Here is a 22,097-nt window from a genome sequence, read left to right as displayed (position 1 = left end):
AAACACAGACCTCCCTGTCTCCCGTCTGAGCCACTGGTTCTGCTTCCTGGCTCAGGATGGGCTTGGTTCAGAGCAAGCTAGTATCTGTGAAGTCCTGGGAGCGGGGGAATGAGCCACAGAGTTCCTCTTGCCGGGCTGGGCCTCTTCTTCGCCTGCCACCGTCAAGAGGTAAATAGCTATTGGCTGCTCAATAAGTGGCTTCGGTGCGTTGGAGTGAGGGGCCTTTTTCCCCCCACACTCTCCCAGCCTTGACAAGCATGTATTGACAGAGCAGTTACACACTAACCCATTGGGGGAAATCCTCCACATTGTGCCCCAGGCAGCTGATAAATGAAACTCATACAGTACCTGTAAGCATGATGTCCTACGCATGGACACGCAAAAGTGCCTTTGCAAGTACACATCCCTCAATACTACCATAGTAATGCAGACATAAGTGAGGGGAATATGGGCTTTATGATATATAATGCAATAAGCCGATAGAGCTGTGAAAAGGTAAAGAGAAGTAGAAAAGGAGGTTACAGATAAGTGTGCAGTGGTTGGCGCTATCTTTATGTTTCGATCTTAGTGCTGACATTGTGTCTGTCTAACCTATTTTACAACAAATAAAATCTAAAGGCCTGTGTCACCTCAGGTAAAAGCAGATAACGGATGAACTACAAATGTTAGAATTGAATTAGAAATCAAACCTTGGAACTACTTTTACACAACCAAACATACAGAAGAGACGTATGCTGTTGCCAACGCTGAAATATCACAAAAGGTTGTCACTGTCATCTTGCTGACTTAAGCCTCATTCAGACTTAGCAGTTCTCTGCCTCTATATATCCTACTCCTGTAGCTGCTGCCATATGAGAGCCACAGTGGTCCAGGGGAAGAGTCGATGACAGGGCAGGAGAGGAGGAGTCAGTGCTTGAGTCCCCAACATGGGGGTTGGAGAGGGGGGTGTGCTGTGCTGTCCTGTCTCATCCTCTCCCCCTTACACCCCTTTCATGTCCGATCGACTGTGGATAAATAGCTAGGGGTGCAGCACTCGCTTTCACTTTGTGATATGATGTCAGTAACCTTCATTGATCTGCGGGCGGGCAGACAGGCCTTATCGCTGCCTCTCCCTTGTGATATACTGTGATCCAGGGCCCTGACTGCTTTTTAATACACTGCACTTTAGGTAACGGTGTCGCAGGCTAACCACCCTGGCTACTAACACCTGAGGCTGTATTTTACGGCAGTGCTGCGATGGCCAGAGAGATTACACAGAAACTAACTCTGGGAGAGCCTGCCAGCAAAATGATAACACTGGCTAAAGTGGGACAGTGGAGTTGTGATATGGCGGGAAGGTGGGGGGTGGAGGGGTTCTGTATTCTTCACCACGTCTGATCAAGCATTCTGGCACAACCTCACCTCCTAGCAAGGTGCAAAGAGAAGGGAGATAAAAATTCAGAGAATTGTAAAAAACTTGCATGTTTCGGCTCCAAAGCCCTAGTCATTGTCATCCATCTCATGCACCTCTCATCTGGGACCTCTTTGGTCTCTTCTCGGAACCGTTGGATCCTGTGGCCGTGTCAGAAGCGCTACCTGTACTTTATATGTAAGTCTTATCAAGCACCTGTTTCAGAACATAAAGCTTGTGTTGACAGAGCACAGGGCTCTTAGCAGGGCTGAATAAGTGCTGACAGCCACTTCCTCCCACCAGATTTTTACATACATTCACTCACCTGACTCAACACCTGAGCTGATTGCTGGGAGTTGGATCCATAACGCCAAGAAAAATTACAATGAGCCTGCCCTTCAGTGAGACCTGTGCCAACACTGGCAGACCGACTAGTGAATAGTTGGACGGTATTGGAGGTTTAAGGTCAAGGTTTCAAAGGTCTTTGTAAGTGTAACTATATAACCTCTAATATACACAGAGGCATACTCCAGCTAACCACCACCCCCATGTACACAGGTTGAGGAAGGCTGCAGATAAAGGAGACTGGACGACTAGCGGGAGAATGATCCCAACTATTGATTTTAGCTGTTGGGTATTACAGAAGGAAACAGCGGGTTTATCAGGCCAGGATCCCTCTGCACTTTCACTAACTAAACGAGTATTTTCTGGGCTTATCAGGCAAAAAGCCTATTACGGATGGTCTCAGCCTCCCCCACAACTAGACAAAGACAAACCATGGCCACCATTATGTAGCCACTGGATGGGTTAGGTTGCATGGCTCTTTTGGGGACCTCTAACACTTACCCAGCACTTCACAAACCCAAAAAATTATATACATATATTTTTACCACCAATATAATTGTCCTCAGGGGTGTTTCACATTTTTTTTTTAATATTTATGTATATCTGCTAATGGACTCATGGCCTCCTCAACTGTCTGCTCTCCATCATCCTCTCTCGCTGTTTGTCTCTCTCTCCTTTGGTCAATGCCATTTCTATGGCTTCTGTTTGTGTGGACTATAACCAGAGATAATGGGAAGTGCTATAATCCCTGAGTAGAGCCCAATACTGGCCTTAATCACACAGGGAAAAAAATGTATGTTTTAATTACTGACTAAAATATGCAGAAAGATATCTGTGACATACCTATCCCAGGACCCTTAGTGAGTGTGTCTTTCTTATCTGTGAAACCTGGGGAAAACCCTAGTTCTCACTATGCATGCTATTATGTATTAGCTGGAATGAATTATAAGATGAAATTATACTCAGAGACAATTTGAATGTATACCCACTTCCCAATATTAATAATGAAGAAGAGTAGAGACAGAGAAAATTTCCCTCAGCAATTACTGTGAAAATCCATATACTGATCAATGTGCAATACCAAGGATTGTCTTAATACATATAAAATATAGACAACACAGCATGTGCGTATGAATGTGCATACATTTATTGTGGCGTAAAATGACCTCAACAAGACGAGAATATTATTGAAGAAATAAAAGCTGGGTGTAATGATTTACATATTTCATTGCAGGCAGCAATGAAAGTGATTAAACACACAGAAAGAGAGAGCGAGAGAAAGAGGGAGGGGGAGAGAGGGAATACTGTCAAGACTGAGCAAGACAAACTGCTAAACAGAGCAAAATGATAAAGAAATAAAATCACTTCCCACTTGGATCAGCCATACTGAAAGTGCATCATGGAACAATAAGACATATTGGATAAATATGTCCACCAGATGCTTTAAACTGTGTTAGTCTAAGCCGGCCTTGTTCTAAATAGAGACTACAGGAAAATCCTTCATCCATTATGTCAACACTAAAAGTCTTCATGGTCTATCCCACAAGACAGAAGTGAGCCTAGAAGTGGTGGAGACTGGCACTAGAAGTGAAACAGGAACAGGAGAGAGTACTATGGCCAGACGTGGCGCCCATGAAGGGGCAGTGCTCATCTGCCCACCGGCCTGCCTTTATGTCTCCAAGTCAGCCCTGTAATTTGCTTGGGGCGGAGATAAATCTTATCTCAGAGACCTGATTAAGTTTTTAATTTACACTCCAATCAATAGCCCAGGTCTATTGGCAATGTGTCTAAAACTCTATTTACCAAAGGATCCCCTGCTATCAATTGATCAAGGGCCCGGCAGCCATAAATTACGGCAACACATGTGTGTGTGGGTGTGTGTGTGTGTGTGTGTGTGAGAGAGAGAGAGAGAGAGAGAGAGAGAGAGAGAAAGGGAGAGAGAGGGGGGGGGGCAGAGAGAAAAAAGGTGAGAAGGTGGTGTGAGGATAAGAAAGCGAAAGAGCCAGGTCGTATGTGACTGATTTTAAGGATAGAAAAGAGATGTGAGCTGTTACTTACTTACAGATAGTCACTTGAGACTGGTGCACATGACCTGAGAGCCATGTGAACACACTTTCAAGCCCTGCTCAATACGCTTCAACAATATTTGGCTCAACAACTGAAAAGCCAACTGTTGGTTTTTCATCCATACAGCCAAGTCGACCATCACTGAACCCGAGAAGTGTAATGTAAAGGAGCAGTAACATCGATGCAAAATGCCCGGCTCACTCATTCCCATATGACTTTCCGAACATTCAAACCCAGACTGCCCATTTTAAACGTCTGGACAAGTGAGACCTCCCACTTCTTGCCCTTTGCGCATGAGTGGCATTATCTGTTTACAGTGCCTACGTTCCCATCAGAACTGTTCAAAAAAGGACTGCTGGGGTCTGGGTTCCCCACACAGAACTCCTCCGTGCAGTTCCAACACCATGCTCCATGGCCTGCCTGGGAAACTGAGGGAAGAATTGTTCAGGCACCCGTTTACACCGCTATGACATCCAGGAAACAGCTATTTTCTGTCGGCTATTTTCAGCACTTCATATGTTTGTTTAGGATTTAAATAAGATGGAAGAATTTTAGCCATGCAGCTTTAGATCATCAGAATTGTAAAGAGACAGTTCATCTTAACCGAGACAAACTTCACCTGATTTCAGGGCCTGGTTCTGTGAGACAACACAGTCAGTACCATTTTACTCCAGAGTAAAAGAGCACAGACACAGATCCCACTCTTCTCTGCCGTTCCCATGCAGAGAAAGTGAAGGGGAGGGGAAAGGAGGGCAGCGTTATCACCGTGGAGAAAGTGTCGTCATGGCGGTTCTGCTCTGACCCTGCTGACTCGCCAATTCCTTAACATGAGATCATTTTGGACAGCTGACCTCAATATCACTGTGCTCTAAGGACGAAACGGATCCAATAGAGCTTCTTATTCTCTGCGCCCTGCCTTCAGAACATAAGCAGGGCACACATCTAACAGCCACAGGCACAAAGTCTCCTTTTTTCCCTGCATCGCCGTTAACAGGAATTAGAGGAATTAACAGAAATAGAACAAACAAGTCAATTTCCTCCCTTCTCACCATTTCCAGTGAGGCATAAATAAATGAGAGGAAAGACAAGCTGGGCTTCACAGCATCAGGACATTCTTAAAACCCTCACAATTCATTGTGCTATTTGTCTGAAGTTTCACTCTCTTACACTCGTCATATTTGACCAAGCAGATAATACAGCATTTGTTGTAGAAGGAAAGGATATACTCTTCCAGCTTTTCAACAGGTCAGCCAAACTAGCACAGCATGTTTTTTCAGCTAGTACTTACAATCGCAACATACAATAATAAGGTAGAAAAATATTGTTGTAACAAATGTTTGGGAGGATGTTATGTGCTACTTTGTCATTAGTGGAGAAGCTGTCTGTTAAAATCAGGCATAAACATGTGTCAGAATTACATGTAATTATAGTTGAAAAACTTCCGCATGGGAGTATGAATCACCTCTGCAGCTGGCTGGCGTGGCAGAAGAGAATACAGTACCCTGCTATCCTCACCTTCATAACTGAGGTGGGGGAAGGGAGCAGAACACAGGAGACATGCAGACTATGTTATGTCAGAGAGGCCGAATTGCTGGTCCTCCGCTGGATTATCTAAAGAGCCACCGACAGATATGTGTAATCAGCCCCATCCCCATGTTTCTCTCTCTTACTCTCTGTCTCTCTGGCTAATGTCTCCGCCTGATTCGATTGAGGCAATTAGGCAGTAATCTATAGAGCTAGGGAGTGATGGAAACATTTCCCACTGTCCTCCTCATGTTTCTCAGAGCTGCTATAATTAGCTAACTTTGTTTCTCATTAAACATCAGAGCAGTATTTACATACCCAGATCCAATTTGGCTCTGTAGAGCCCATTCCTTTTAAACTGTCTTGAAACCTTGAAACATGTCTGTAAACAAAGGAATGGGAGAGTTGTAATCTGCAGTTATTTCAATCAAACATTTCTATCCTATACTGGTAAAACACAATCTAGAATTTACAGATTAATAACAATGTCAGAATGTGTGTACAAAACACAGGACAGTATGTTGTTGTAGATGTAAATGAAGCCTAAGAAGGCCTGTTATGACATGATGTTTGGTTATAAAAAATAGAGGACATCCTTTCGTCCCTGGTTTCAATGAGCTGTCATGGGAACTGGCATGGTGGGCCAATTTAGATTCCCCTATGCCTCATATTCAGATTAATCGTTTATGCAGAAAACAAGCACAATTGCAATCACACAGAACATTGGAGAACATTAAACTAAAATGCACATGGGCAGATCTCGACTACCTCTTTTGAGAAGCCATGAATCTAGGTGTAACACACTCTGAAATGAACATTATAATTATAATATATCTTTCTCCATATAGTAATTGGTAAAAACATAATATATTTAAGCCTCAACATACCCCTTATTCATTCCAGTTCATTTGCAAACATCACCAAAAATGGTTATTGGGTATTCCAACTATTTTTTTTTACATTTTTAAGAATATTCTTTGAAATATTTCATATTTATGTGCACATTCAGTTAAAGGTGAATAGAGAAAATGCATTAATTCAGTTTTCTACTACTATAATTTGCATCAGCTTGATTTTACACAGTTAAGGTTTTGACACTCTTTTTGATGCAGATTTCAAAATGGAATGGATTTCTTTAAAAAAATAGAGAAAACTAGTTAAGAAAGCAGCAACTTCTTTTCAACTTCTGACGTTATAAGCAGTCGGGAAAAAAAGCTCTACAATGTAATTCGAGGCAATGCAAGAAATCATTTTTGCTGAATTGCCCAATTATCATTTTTGGCGCACTACAAACAGCCTGTTGAGCTGAACAACAGAGGTCAGAGGAAGCATCAGAAAAGACTGGATTTCTCTTTTAAGCCCACACAGAGTTGTACCGCAATTGTAAACTTTTCTGTTGATATGCAAAGCAGCGTGGATCATTTTATGTCCCCATGGTAACACTGCCCCTGCTTTGCAAAAATGTAATGATTAATCATGGTTTTGATAACAATGGACAAAATCATTGTTCTAATATTAATGGAACGTGTGTATGTGTGTGTGTGTGTATGTGTGTATGTATATTTTCCAGGGCCAGGGATGGACACTCTGAATGCTGACCCCCTCTCCTGTTTATGTAGCTGTTCACTTCTCACTTTGCACTGGAAACTGTTTGCAGGGACACATCTTCCTCTGAGTGACACTTAGAAGAACCCCTGTGGGCTGCTGCACATGTAAAAATGTATTAACTATTACTGTGGACTTATTTTTAGTTTCAAATGCTTGTTGCATCCTTGGCATCACAGTAATGACTAGAGACACCTGAACAGGGACACATAACCATTGTTCAATGTGTACCAAACCCTGGCAGGTAACAAGTTTGTGTATATTGTTTGTGTATTAATATAAAATATTAGTTTTGCTTGGATTGTTTTCCTTATGATGGCCTCCAATGCCTGCAATGTGTGTATGATACATACACTTTTTTAGCGGAGTCCAGCAAAAACAGATTACATTGGCCAAATTCTGACGAGTCTAACAATTCTTAAGCTTAGGATGTGAATGAAGAACATAGAAATCCAACCTGATTCTTTGCTTGTCAATAGCTTGAATACATATGCAGGTGTACAGCCAGGGCTGAGGAGAAGGGTAATTAAATCAGCAGCACTCAAACCTGACACAGAATCCCTTCGACAGTTGTGCGTAACCAGTAATTCATCTTTCTGAAAACAGACACTATACCAACAATTATTTTTTTCAACTCCAAAACCTGGCAAAAGGGATGGGTGAAGTTGTAATAACAGGTTTTCATTGGCTAACAACTCAATTCTTCAGATCTCATCCTATCAAGAATAAGTTTACTTTTCCTGATGTCCCTGAGAAAACAAAAGCTACTCATGTAGAAAAATCCAACAGCGAGACACAGATGGCAATTCCTGCAATCACAAGTGACCACACTTTTAAACAGTCTATGAACACAAAGATGCACAGTGGCTGGTAGTGGAATGCATAAGTAAACAGTATGAGGGGTAGAGCTGTGTGTAGGGGTCCAGATGGGCAGGCAGGGAGGCCTGTCCTGGGAAAGGGCTGTCCAAAACCCATATGCCCCTCCTCAGTACCCCTCTGTCTGCAGGACTGCAGCTAGCCTGGCCTGAGCAGCAGAGGGTTAACTGCACTGCCCAGTCACAGGCGTGAAGTGAAACAATGAAATAATGGCAGCGAGTGAACGCTCAAAGGCAGGGGGCAGGGTGGGTGTGGGAGGGTGGGGGCTCGCCATAGGCTCCTGCAGATGTTGCCGGGCTCCTACGGGTCACACAATCACACGTATTAGCATTCCTGATAGAGGGAGCCCGGATTAGGGACCTGAATGCCTTTCTGAACTCTGTCAGAGTTTGAACTCGCTGGAGAAGCAGAGCGGAGGGAGAGAAATCCTAGACATGTGGCGAGAAAAGGTGGGGACAAGAGTATTGGAGAAGAAAAGCACCCCAAGACAGTGTCAAGGAAGGCCTCACTCACAGAAAGAGCAAGTACAATGTTGAGGGAAGTGAGAAAAAGGCAAATGCAGAGTAAGATTGACAGACAAATAGCACCAAATTGACAAAAACAGCTAATGAAAGAGTTTAACAAACAGACAATAAAGAGAAATCAAGCATGTGATAATTTAATGGTTTTGTGAGGTTGGCAGAGGGAGTGTATATGTGAAACGAAGATTTCTATTTGTGGCTGAATGAGTGAATGAGCATAGACAAACGGCTTTCTTCTTTGTATGTCAGAGTGAGCGAGGAAGAGGGAGAGAGAGCAGAGACAAAAGCTTTCTGAGTGTATGTGTGCCGTCCTGTCCTTTTTTTCCCAGGACAGAGGTCTGGAGAGGCCTCATATTTCTGGCTGCTGTCAGGCTGGGGTGAGAGGCAGAGACAGCAAGGGGCAGCTGCTTTCTACGAGGTACCCTGGCTCCCTCACACATGGCCTTTGATCCAGCTTGGCTTCCTCGGCCAGCAAAGTCTCCCCCTTCGAATGTAGGTATGACTGTGTGTCAGGGTATATGTTTGTGAGCGGGAGAACACATAAAGTGTGGGTGTAATTGGCGTAGTAAGGGGCACAAGTGGTGGCAAACCATGGAACAAATGGTGGAACTTATGTGGTAAAATGAAGTGAGACCAACACTAAACCGGTGCTTTTGCTTTCCTCCTCTCTCTTTGTTTCTACAACATGACAAATAATTTCACAGGAATGCAGCAGGACCGGTTTTGATATGGCTGTGTATTCAGCGGAGATTTGAGAATATACAGAGGGGACAAGTGAGACATACTTACACATGCACATGTTGAAAAAAACTAACTCTCTCTCTACAAATGCAGTTTTAATGTATAATAAAGGAGGTAATGCTGCAGTTGCTTTTGGATAAACAGCAGAATTAGACAAGCTCATCAAATATAATGATGATTTCGCATTGTGATATACACCTTTTACCACACTGATTTGGCTGGGGTTACATTACTACAGGTAATAACAGGAAAAGGCAAATAAACTACAAAATTCATATTACAGGCTACTTCAACATAATGATAAAAATGGGGCTAACTTAGTATGTTGGCTTTACTACACTATTATTTAACATAAGATATATCGTTATACAGGTTTCTATAGGAGACCATGCAGTTGAAATATTTGCATTGCATCCTGCTGTCATTATCCCTCACAACAAAGGAAAAAAGCATAAAACCTTTATATTTGACAGTTAAGGGAGGTGTACCTTTGTCCCTAGCTGATGACTATCAGTGACTCTACAAGTTAATATTTGCTTCTGCCTACTCATAAATTTGCATTGCATTAGAACCTGACCTAAATGCATTTTTATCACCCAAAGTAATTAGCTGAGCATTAGTTGTAGGGGAGAGACAGACAGAGAGAGAAAGAGAGAGAGAGAGAGAGAGATAGACACAGAGAGAGAGAGAGAGAGAGATAGACACAGAGAGAGAAAGAGAGAAAGAGAGAGAGAGAGAGAGAGAGAGAGAGAGAGAGAGAGAGAGAGAGAGAGAGAGAGAGAGAGAGAGAGAGAGAGAGAGAGAGAGAGAGAGAGAGAGAGAGAGAGAGAGAGAGAGAGAGAGAGAGAGAGAGAGAGAGAGAGAGAGAGAGGAGTACGATGAGGCTGAATCCTTCCTGAATAGGTGGTGGCCAGACGAAAGCTACAGGAGGAATGGCTGCAGAGTAAGCAGAGCTGGGCCAACCGGGTGAAAGAGGAAGTAAACAGGGCCAGAGAGCTGCCTCTTTAATCTACTACATTAACTCCAGCCACACAAGGGGAGGAGTCAGCATGCAGGCAAACGGCGCAACCACACAAAAGGGGAGTGTCAATGAGGGGGTAATAAGGAAAGACAATGAGTAAACAAGCAGGGGAAGTCCATGCCTGGCGTGCAAGTAACTCCCTGCTTCTCACTGCCTGGCACACACAAAGGCCCTGCTGTAATTAGCCACCCCAATAGGTTGTTTAGCATTTGCATATAAATGCCCTCAGAGGCAAACGCTAAACACGCTGACACAAGCCATGCCCAAAACAGACGTTCGCCACACCTCTACCCCTCAAGGAGGTCTCGGGGGCCCACTTATATCGGGGTACCCCCCCACCCCCCACCCCCTTTGCCTTGTGCTTGTACCCACTACAGGCAAGCTGGCATCCGTTACACAAAATGTGGACAGCACACCGTAGCGCGGATACTCAGTTCTTGTTTCGAGAGAGATTGTGAAACAGTGTAGCCAGGCTTCCTGTTAAAGGCCCACACAGCCATCTGTCATATGAAAGTACATTTTTGCCCTGACCACAGAACTGACACTCAACAAGACAACAGGGTGCAGGTGTCAGTCCGATGTTTTGTTTTACAGAAATCTTTGCGGAAGACAGGAAAGCACGCATATAGACACATGTATGTAAAATTATACATCCATGAACAACGAACAGAGCTGTCCCGAGGAAGCCAGGGGTCTACAGAGTGTGAGAAATAAGTGTTCTGTCTTGGTCAGGGTCAAAACATAGAGGCTTGTTCAATGTACCCTGTCTGGCAGAAGAAGAAAAATAGATAAGTATTGTAGTTGTACCCAGGGTAGACCAAGCTGGTAGATTAGAGTCAGAGGCAGACTACATTTACACAAAATGCAATAACAAACATGCAACTACTTTAATCTTTTCTATAGTTTCCAGTTTTACAGCATTGCTGTTGATCAAAATGTTCTGTACACTTCCTCTTCTGTTGTTTTGACAATAATGATTCACGGAAAAAAAACTAAAGCAAGTAAGGAAGTGATGAGACTGGTGTCTGTGCCCTCTTTCCCTCCCTCTGCCTCTTTTTTTCTCTCCTTCCTCCAAACCCATATTCTCTCCAGTGTAAACAAAGGCTGTGTCATCAACACACTTGTCCTGTTCCTGGTACTTCACTACTACGGTCTACTCTGCTTGCAAGAGTTTTTTGAGCTTTCCTCGTGGCACAGGGAGACCACAGAATGAAAAGCCATCCACTAGCATTAAAAACCTGGTTCTCACCTGCCATGTGGCCTGTTGTTCCCCCATCAGGGCATGATCCAACATGAGGAAACACCTGGCTACAACAAAAAGAAGGCAATGAGTGGAGCCTGTTTTATAGCCATCCTCCTTCCAAATATAGATACAATATAGACGCACCTTGTCTGAGTTGTAGGGGCAACACTGCATCTACAGAGGAGATGCTGCCCAAATTATACCTCATCTATGAGCCAGGTTCTTTTTTTATTGCATTTATATAAAATGTGCATGATTTAAAAAGGCTCTAGGGAGAAAGTGCTCACACATTGCTCCGAGGGAGGGTAAAAGAGTAGCAGAAGAGAGGTAAAACAGAATTACTTGTCAAAGAATTGGCACTCGGCATGTTTCGGGGAGAAAAACTGTTCTAACAGTCAGTATCCGTTTTAAGCCTACCTCTTACCTCAGGCTGACTTCCTATATGTGGTCAGGGTTTGTTTTGTTTTACTGCTTCTCACAATGCGTGCTTGCTATTTGTTACAACTTGAGTAAAACAGAAAAGCCAAATTTTCTGCCCTGCTAGAAAAAGAGAAGAAAAGGTTTTTTAATTATACCTAAACCACAGTGTGACAGGCTTACAGACATGCCGCTGATCATCAGGTGATAGAAGGGATGTTTTATACTCGAGCCATTATTATAAATAGGCCTAATGCGTTCTTTCATTAGTATTGGATATCTGAAATTAACCAGAACATCACCAATAGCTGCATAAAGTAGCCCGGGTCCCTATCTTCATTCATTAAACGGAAGGGGAAATTAATGCTATGGTGACCAGACGAGGCAAATGACGTCACAAAGACGAGGTCACCAGTCTGTCACGGCCGTCTAGCCCTGTGTCAGCCCCATGGGACCTGCCCCACCCCCTCCAGCCTAGACCAAATCTCTGCTCTCTGTGGCACTGAACGTCAGAATGAAAACCACACAGTCGCAGAGGGCTCTGTGTCGAATATGTAAACACCACGGCACTGTCGCTGTCATGAGAGATCAGCCACTGGGTTACAGCAAAGCCTACCATAGAGGTGGGAGCATCAGGACCAGCACACAAGAACTGGCATTTACTGTAACAGGATAAATATACATTTTTAGTCGCTGTGTTTATTAAGGAGAAAAATAGAGTATGTGTCCTCCTCCTCCTCCTCAGGCTAAGCGTGCGCGCGCACACGCACACACACTCTCTCTCTCTCTCTCTAATCAATTTATTATGAGGCACCGGGGTCCTTATGTTTGTTCATTTAACACAGGGAAAATGAGAAAGAGCATTTGTTTTAGGTACAGTGAGACACAGAGAGGAAACCACACGTGTTCCAGGAGGAGGAGAGCAGGAGAGGAGAAGGGTGAGGCAAAGGCACATAAGACAGAGAGGTGTAATGTTGTGGCTTTGAGGAAATGTTGGTTTAATTGCAGTTTGTTGCAACATTTAATGCGGTCTGTATGACACCTGGCATAGATGGTTTACACTTGGGACAGTGCCAATTATAATTCAGCGAATCAGAAAAGCTTTCATAAATCCACTGACATGCTCAGTGCAGCAGCTAGATGCTTATTTGACGAGATGAGATGGGATGGCGACAGACACACATGCAGTATATCTTCTTTTTAATTACAATGTCTGCAGAGGTGGGACTCTATATAAACAACCATCTGTGCACCAACACTATGCATTATTATAATACATTCTCAAACAGAGAAAATAAAATGATCATGCACAGAATTTGTATCATTATTGCTAGAAATAGAACTATTAAAAAATGTAAAATAATACTCTCTGCCATTAATTTAGCAGCTATAACTTTGTCCAATTTGATAATGTCATATGGCAATACGGTAGGGGTTACTTTCACTCTCAGCATTTACTTAGCATCTGTGTGTGCCTTAGCATAGACAGATCTGTCTAGATATTTACTGCTGGACATAAGCACTCTGAGTATGAAAAACAGAATGTTGTTACTATTCTGCTGAATGTAAAGCTCTAATAAATACTTAAAATAATTTTCATTGCTCATTAAAAATATAAAATGTGTGCATCTTTGAATGGGCTTAGAATGTGATTTACATGCACTTTCCAACAACAAAGAGGAAAAACGATACGTAAGTAAACATAAGTAAATAATAAAACGGCTAGCTATGCATATGTAAAGCATGCTGAAAGAAAATAGCAATACACAGTATATGTGCACATACTGTGCATTGCACACGAGTCATGCCCATGTGTTTGTAGAAAAAAGGAAAATATAGCGGCAAAAGCTGGAAGAGAGCTGACATCAGAGGACTACGGAGGCTACAGCACTTAGAGGCCATTTTATTGCTTTGCTGTGGTCAAGTGAGGTGCACCGAGCTCAATTCCACCACAACAATGGCAAAGAGGGCCGCAGAGACAAAAGAGGGCTATCCCTGCTTCTTAACCCCTTCACTACTGGCAGATCAGTCGCCTGGGGTACCAAGCAAACAACACCAGGCCACCTCAGGAGAAGCTGGGGGAATGAAAAATAGCAACTTATAAACCTACTGTCTGACAGCAACTCACACGAACACATTTAGTTACTTACACAGCAAAAACGATACATGCACACAAACCACATAATAATCTATCAATTGGCAGATGGGTCGGCTGCTTTTTCCTGACCGGGAAGAATCAGTCGGTGGCTTCACCTCAACCTCGTCTCACACTGAAATATACTGAAACCGGCTCCCTGTGTCTCTCCATCTCTGCCCCTCCCTCTCCTTCTCTCTCTTCCTCTCTCTCTCCTTCACCCGGAACATGGACAGACTACTACAAATTTGCAAGTGAATTACACTTTTTGTTGAGATTTGTGAGTGTGTGTGTGTGTGTGTGTGTGTGTGTGTGTGTGTGTGTGTGTGTGTGTGTATTGTAAAAAATGGGGAAGAGGGTGTGAGAGGGAGAGGGTGCTCCTGCAATCGCTCTTTTCTTTTCTTCCCTCTATAATCCTGAGGAGGATAAGCTGTGAGGTACACAGAGAGGAAGTGCCATAGACCTGCTGGGGTCCGGCACATCCCTGCAGTGCATTCCTACACTCCAGCCATCAGACACACGTATAAACAGATACCGACTAAAACCTTCTCAGCCGCACATTACTACTGTTTGTCACAGAGTGGAATGGACGCAGTGCGCGCACAGAAAGGAAATTAAAACCAGAATGACCTAAATCTGAAAACCAAACTGGTCTTTCACCAAGATCTGAAAAACAGAAATCACACTTGAAAAAAATACCAAAAAACAACAACTGAGAAACACTGCACACACTGAGACAATCTGTCTTTCTGCCTGCCCCATTGTAATACGAAGCATGTCTTTGGGAGTAGCAGAGGAGAATGAGTAGCCTGGAGAAAAGAAGTTCTGAAGTCTATAGCAGTAACATGTTCATATCACTTTCACATAGCTCTTTATCTGGCACAGAGAAGTGGAGAAGCTAATAGGTTGATTATACACACACACACGCACACACACACACACACACACACACACACACACACAGTACTAATACAAGCCGTGACGTTGCATCATCGTGTGACCTGGCTGTAAATTAGTGACAAGGAAAAACGATGCAAATCACCTGACTGCACTGAAACATGTCTTCTTGTATACAAAATGTTATTTCTTTGTATGCAGATAATTATTTCAACTGTTTACATTTAAACTCTGTGTCAATTGGTCAGTACATAATGTTTTCTTATTTATACTGCATTTTATGTGGAAAAAACATGCAATACAATAAATAATATGGAACATTCACTCAATTATTTAAACTTGTCTCTCTCTCTGTCACACGCACACACGCGCACACACACGTGCATTTACATTTCTGTTACACAATGCAGATTTCACAGACACAGATAAACAATGCAAGGGCAGTTATCACTCCACGGAGCACAGTAACATAGAGGAAGAGGAAGAGGATGACAAAGAAATAGGGGAGGATAAAAAGACGGCGTGTGTGTCGTCAGAGTCACAGGCCAGAGGGGCCCATGTATTGTTCAAGGGCTCAGTGTGGGGAGAGAAAGGCGACCTGGGCCGCCTCTGTCTAAGCGTCCTCCATGTTTTATGCATTCCGTCTTTTGTGATGATAAGCGCCAGTGCGGAGGGTGGAATTCTGGCCTCCAGGGTCCAAGAGAGGGGGCCGGGCTTATGGGGGGCTGGGGTGCAGCTCAGTTCAATTTTGCAGCCCTTGGAGAGGTCCCTGTCATCCCTGCCTTGCCCGCATGTAGGCATACTATACAGACGCGGAACCGTTGTTCCTCTCATCCCTGAACACTAGAGCTAGCTGCTGCTGCCCCAAATAGGATATATACAGTCAGTCGTAGCCGCTATGCTATGCTATACACACACACACACACACACACACACAAACACAGCCTTTACGACACCAGCCCTGGACAGTGTCACACAGGTGTTCAGCTCACAGCCGATACAACAATACAGAAATACAACAGTCTATATCACTGTTACAAAACAGCTATCTAACAAACGGCACTGTTTGCTACAAAGCTGATAATGTGCATTTATTACAGAAGCGATATTGAGATTCTAGTCAAGGACGCAGATACACACACACACACATTATAACGCCCCTCCCATGAATATAACAGCATTCATTTATTGTTTGAAAAGAATATAAAAGCGTATCACATTTTACTATCCTCTGTTGTATGGCAGCTTGTGAAATTCCTCCACTGGAGAAGAGAAAGTCAAAACAGAAGCCATACTTTTCTTTTAAACATACAGTATTACTGAATGGAGAAGGACACTGGCTTAGATTTTTTTGAAACCGTTCAAAATTAATAAAAAAAACAAAACAGCAACCGAGTTACTATAAAAACAAAAGTGTATCATAGCAGGGCCTTGACGTGGCACATTCAAGAGAAATTAGATTTTCATAATGCCAGTATACACACAAAGGATGTGTCTGTGCACACACACGCTTGAGACACAAGCGCATCTTCTCAATCATAAATCTAGTCTACCACAATGATTTAACCAAGATTGTTAACAGGATAATATAATGCGAAAGAGCAAACCACAAAAATCCCCACAAAATTAATTTCAAAAAGATAAAAGGTTGACATTGAAGAAGAGGGAAAGCTCAAAAGAAGACGAGGAGGGGGATTTTCGAGAAAAAGAAGATACAAGGGAGCCCTTATGGACACATAGGAGATGCTGGGATTAAGGATCACGTACAGCATTCATGCAGACCACAAGCATATATATATAGACACACACACACACCTGAGCATGACAGTCATCTCTTCCACGCTCCCTTCCCACCTCCTCGCTCACCCCTGGGCTGTGCCGAGATCCCGCCCCCCGCCTGCTCCTTTATGACAGCATGACATGCACAGTGGCCTTGCCTGCAGGACAACTGGAAGAGCTGGTTGTTGACTGCACGACCTTGCATATTCAAAATCACACATCAAATTCAAAGCCATCTATGTGTCGACTGCCGTCATCTATATATGCCCATACAACTAGAGGCTGACGCTTTACATTCCTTTCTGATTTCAGTGAGGATGCATCCAAACAAAGGTAGACCTTCATTTATATAAGCTCTGCCTCTCGTAAGCAAACGGCATACAGTAAAAAAGGAATTATTAAAACTGACTGATTTATTAAAACACAAAATAATAACAATAATTTTAAAAAATCAATTCACACAAACTAATTTGATATTTTACTTATCAGAGCACGATTAGGTTTTGTGCTATGTGTGTATAGACAAACAAACCTAAAGTGCGCTGAATCTCCCATGTACGGCCTACTGGTAACCCAAAGAGGGCTCTCTCCACCCGATAACATGGCAGCGAGCTCCCCCACGGAGCCAGTGCCCGAGCACCGAAAGGTTGGTGTTAAGGAGTGAGATATGCAGAGGCACATTGAGAATGAGAAGGGGAGAGAGAGAGGAGGAGGAAAGGGGGGGTGAGAGTGAGAGGAGGAGAAGGGTTATGACAGCCACAGGCACCGTCTCCTCTTTCTCTGTGCACCCCCCCAGACCATGAAATAAGCCTATCCATGACGACTGCTACTCCCTTTATCTCATTTCCACTACTGGAAGTGCGATTCCTGTTCTTACAGTCAATTGACATCTGAATACTCTGAATATACCTGTCACTGAATATGTTAACATAACTAAGTGCAAACAGTGGACAACCGTGTGCAGGGTCAGTGGCAACAATAGTAAAACTGTGATCACATCACAGCATTAGAACACCGAATATTTCTTCATGATAGAAATAACAATCACAACAGCAACAACACACAGATAGCAATTTTACTATCTCCACATACATGACTTATCATATAACTAGAATCATGTCTAAGCACTAAATACACAGCACCACCGTCACAAATCAACAAACTTGCATTTTTGAATCATTTTGATCTTAACAGACAAAGGATTTTGTTATGTCTCACACATTCAAATAACATGTTTATAATTAAGTATTTTTAAAAAAACATACATGTAATGGTTTAAAACAGATGCCTTTTGTCTCAAAAATATATATGAACCATTTCCAAATAAATTAAAACAAATTCAAATGAAATTAATTAGAATAATCTATTAAGTGAAATGTCTGCATGAGAGTATTTTTCATTTATTCTGAACAGAGTGATATACTCTTTTCTCATTTTTCCCCCAGTTGTGGTAAATATCTAACTGCAGCTAATGTTTGTTTTCACATAAATATTAAAATGATTTTAGGAGAAGAACATTTAAAAAAAAAAATCAAAACCCAGCCTAGACTAAAAAAAATGAACAAAAAAGGAAGACTCTCTTTACTCTGACCACAAGTGATGAGCTCAAAATTAAAACGACCCATTTTCAAAAACGATGCATGTGGTAAAACCATCACTCTGATGGGAGCTCACAGTTCTCGTGAACGCAATGCTTCCAATATCACAGCCAGGGATGAGCCTGAGATAATATAGTTAGCTTCACCGAACACAGCGTCTGACAAACACACATTTGAAATAGAATACATAGAAATAAAGCCAATGACATTCCTATACCTTTGCCTGGAACTGTTATAATTACACATAAATATGACGATGAGACAAGACAGGAAAATCAGACAGGTGAGATGACAGTAAACATTTCTGCTGTCTTTGTTTTGTAACAGAAGACAGACAGAGAGAGAGAGAGAGAGAGAGAGAAAGAGAGAGGAAGGAGGAGGAGGAGGAGGAGGAGGAAGGAATAGGAGAGAAGTATTACTGTCAGATCACATGAGTTTTGGCACAGCAGCCTACCTGCCCCCCTATACATTACACAACCTTTGAGTTTCTAATCACTCGAACCGAAAACACACACAATTCACTGTTGCAGACACAAATAAAGAACAATATAACAATACAAAAAAAAGAGGACGGGCCTATATCTGAATGTTATCACTGCTTTAAATGAATCAACGATTTTCCCCCTTCTTTCTCACTCCCAGTGCTAACCTCTTTCTGTCTGCTCTCTCAGTCTGAAAGGTAGGAATCTGTTTATCTGACCTCTTCCCCTGATTCCTCCTCTATGGCCCATGGCTATCTGACCCCTGCACCCAACCCCCTCAACAATCCTCAGCCCTCACCCCCCTCCTTTTTTTGGCCTTTCTCTCACTCCCTGACATCCTTAACATTTAGTTGTAGTAAACCTGTTACCAGTCTATTTTGTCTCTCCCATCCCAAAAACTAAAGCCAAAGTCTTAATCCTGCGGATGCTGACAACCACAAGTGCTTTATGTGGCTCCCCCAAAACATACCAACAACTCCCCCCCTCCCCATCATCCCTCGGCTGTGTTGTGCGGGGGTTTCCTCTCTTTCCTTTTTATCTCTTGCACTCACTCCATGACCTCTGTTCCCCCTGTTTCTTGCTGTCTGACCTACACCCCCCTCTCTCTCTCTTTCCCCCAACGCTACACATATCCTTTCCTTGCCTCTGCTCGCTCGCAAAACCTCCTTTTCCCTCTTTCTTTACCCGGCTCTACGTCGCGAAAAATATCCGAGTCTGATTTATACTTCTCGTAGCTTTTTTCCAACTGCAAATAGCTCCATCACAATCGAAAAGCAGTCGCTAGATATACACATTTTTTAATCATATTTATGGATATTTTGCGGCTTGCAATTACACCCTATAGGCTACACGTCAAGATGACAGTTGCATTTCCGTCTGCTTCATTTTTTTTCTGGGATCAGATCCATTTTTTTGTAGAGGTTGGTAACAATGTAGTCATAAAGTATATTTTTTGGAAGAAGGCCCATTCAGTTTAGATAGGCTTGTCACTTTGCAAGCCTTGTCTTTTTCTCTCCGAGAGTGCAGCCTATTCTATTTGGGTGGAGGATATCTTATGTAGTTTCACTTTTTCAAAAAATCCAAATGTTAACTGGCTAAGCGGCTACTAAATGCATGCAGTGACCTATAGGTTTAGCCCGGACCGTAATTTAAGTTTCCGGCAGTAACTTTGGAATGATTATGTCTGCTTAAGGTCAGACTAATAGGGCAATGTTTTGTTTTCATTCCGGTCAGCATTTCTCGGGGGAAAAAATGTTCTCCTTAAAGTCAGATACGGTAGCCAAGTAGTTGGAGGCAGCAGTGAGATCCAGCCTGCCTATGTCTTCCCTAAAAAACACATGTCTGTTCTGTGAAAACGCAGCTCAGACTCTCATGCTGTCCGTGTACGAGGTCCTGCTGATCCGCTCATGTCATGAAGGAGACCCGGGGCTTCGTTTATCTCAACACCACCACCACCACATTCACATAACGCACACACGCTCGCCAACACGAACCCCTTTCGCGCACGCACGCACACATACATACATACACACACACTCACGCACACACGCGTGGATCGATTTGCATGTGACTTCGTCGGGGAATGAGCGAGAATCGACTTAAAAACAACGCTTCAAAAGAAGCAAAACTGCGATGAAAAATAATAAAGACAAGCTGGACAAAGTGGGGTAAAGGGGAAAAGTGTAGCTAGAGGAACTAAAGAGCAGGGCGGAGGGATTGCACATTTTCAAAGACAGACGTGTCGGAGAAGAACCAAAAAATGTGTTTATCCAGAAGAGGATTCTATAAGCATAAGACGGTGCTGAAACCCCCCCTGGATTCGTCAAGTGTCAAATCTGTCAAAAATAGAAAGCGAGAGATGTTCCCTTTCGCCGGACGCACACGGACCCACAGGCTGGACTTGGAGCTCCTTTTCTGGGCTGCGCTCATGTGGAGCTGCCGCTGCCCTTCGTCCGCTCAACACAGCCCCTTTTCTCATCGCATCTGTGCCTTAAAACACGTTTCTTGACACCCATAAGCCCTCTTTACCCTTTCCCGATCCCACAGAAATGCACATATTTGTTTTAAAACCGTGTTTTTCTACGGTCAACTGCTTGGAGAGGATCGCTGTCTTGCCCATTTCTTATCTTCCATTCATGAGGAGGAGAGGACGAACCGCTGATGTAAACACAGGTAACGATACGAATAAAATCGAGAATAAAGCAAAACTACTTGCATGAAATGAACTTGTGATCGCTAGTCATTTCTCACAATGTGAGAATAGCCAGCTCCGCTGCACGTAAACTACGAACAGATAGGGAAAGCAGATTCAGATAAGTGCACAGCGAGAAAAAAGAATAGGATCGTGGAAACAGAGAGGAAAAGAGACAAACGCAAAGTTGAAACTTACAATTTCTCGCTGCCGCTTTGTGATCCTCGCTTTTTAATCCAGTATTGAGATGATTTAGCTAAAGATCCCATCAAGGCAGTCCCCTTTTGGTCAGTTTGCGCTTAGGGTGGCAAAAGAAAGATCATTGTTGTTGCGGAGTGTAAAAAACCGAAGTAGCCTACTATTAGTTGTTAAAGGCAATATAAAAATAATTTGGATGCAAAGCAGGCGATGAGTCTTGTGTTAGAGGGAGCGAGGAAGAGGTGAAAGTGAGATCTGATGATTGAAAAGAAAAAACTCTTTGGATCTTTATTCCTGCTAATTAGTTTCCTGCAAAAAATGGCTGTGATTAATTCAGTGCGCATGTGCTTCATTACACAGGCACGAAGGGAAGGGCTAATTAGCCGCCTTCTGGATCAATAAGATTCAGCAAAGGAGAGAGCTCGGGAGAGAGAGGGAGGGAGGGAGGGAGAAAGAGGAGGGAGGGAGGGATGGATAGATACAAGTAGGAAAAAAAGAGGAAAGTAATGATCAGGAATTGAAAATATGGAATTAAGAACAGCGGAAAGTAAGAGTTTGATTAGACGGAAGACAGTGAAAGTTAATAATGGAGCAGGCAGCCGCAGCAGGCACAGCCCGACGCTACAGGCGAAGCTTTTTTTTTTCTCCGCTCTTTTTTCCCACTTTTTTCAAACGTTTTTATCCCGATTTTTGTTTTTTTTTAAATGAAAGATACGCATATTGTTTGTCCACTTAAAGCACATAAGCCATCGTGCTTTTTTTTATTCTGTCTCTTTCAACCTCAGTCTGTCATTTTTAGTCGTGAAAAAGCAGCAGGGCTGTTTCTGCAGTTTACATTCTAGGTTTGAACAACTTATTGAAATGCATAACTGAGTTCGGGCGGCTGTAGTGAATAACTGGACGCATGCTATTATTCAGCATAGTAGTAAATATGTAAACAACCGTCGCGTGTGTAAACAACTGAAAACTAACGTTTGTCAAAAGAATTAAAGCATTCCTACATGCAAACTTATACTGTATACAGCAACAAACAGGCTGCCTCGGTGTACTGTAATCTGCAATCCAAAA

General features: G+C 42.9%; 1 protein-coding gene across 2 annotated transcripts in view; it reads right to left on the bottom strand.

The window, feature by feature from the left end:
* Positions 1 to 21,212, bottom strand: part of zfhx3b (zinc finger homeobox 3b) — a 136,772-nt gene extending 115,560 nt beyond the window's left edge. For both annotated transcript variants that reach the window (XM_083921357.1, XM_083921358.1), the window contains exon 1: positions 21,030 to 21,212. The gene's annotated coding sequence lies outside the window, so the exon portion shown is untranslated. The remainder of the gene's footprint in view (positions 1 to 21,029) is intronic.
* Positions 21,213 to 22,097: the final 885 nt, after the last annotated feature.

This window comes from Echiichthys vipera (genome assembly GCF_963691815.1).
Source record: "Echiichthys vipera genome assembly, chromosome: 1".
In the NCBI taxonomy this organism is placed as follows: Eukaryota; Metazoa; Chordata; class Actinopteri; order Perciformes; family Trachinidae; genus Echiichthys; species Echiichthys vipera.
The sequence above is the reverse complement of the archived record's forward strand: the minus strand, read 5'-3'. Positions and strand labels throughout refer to the sequence as shown.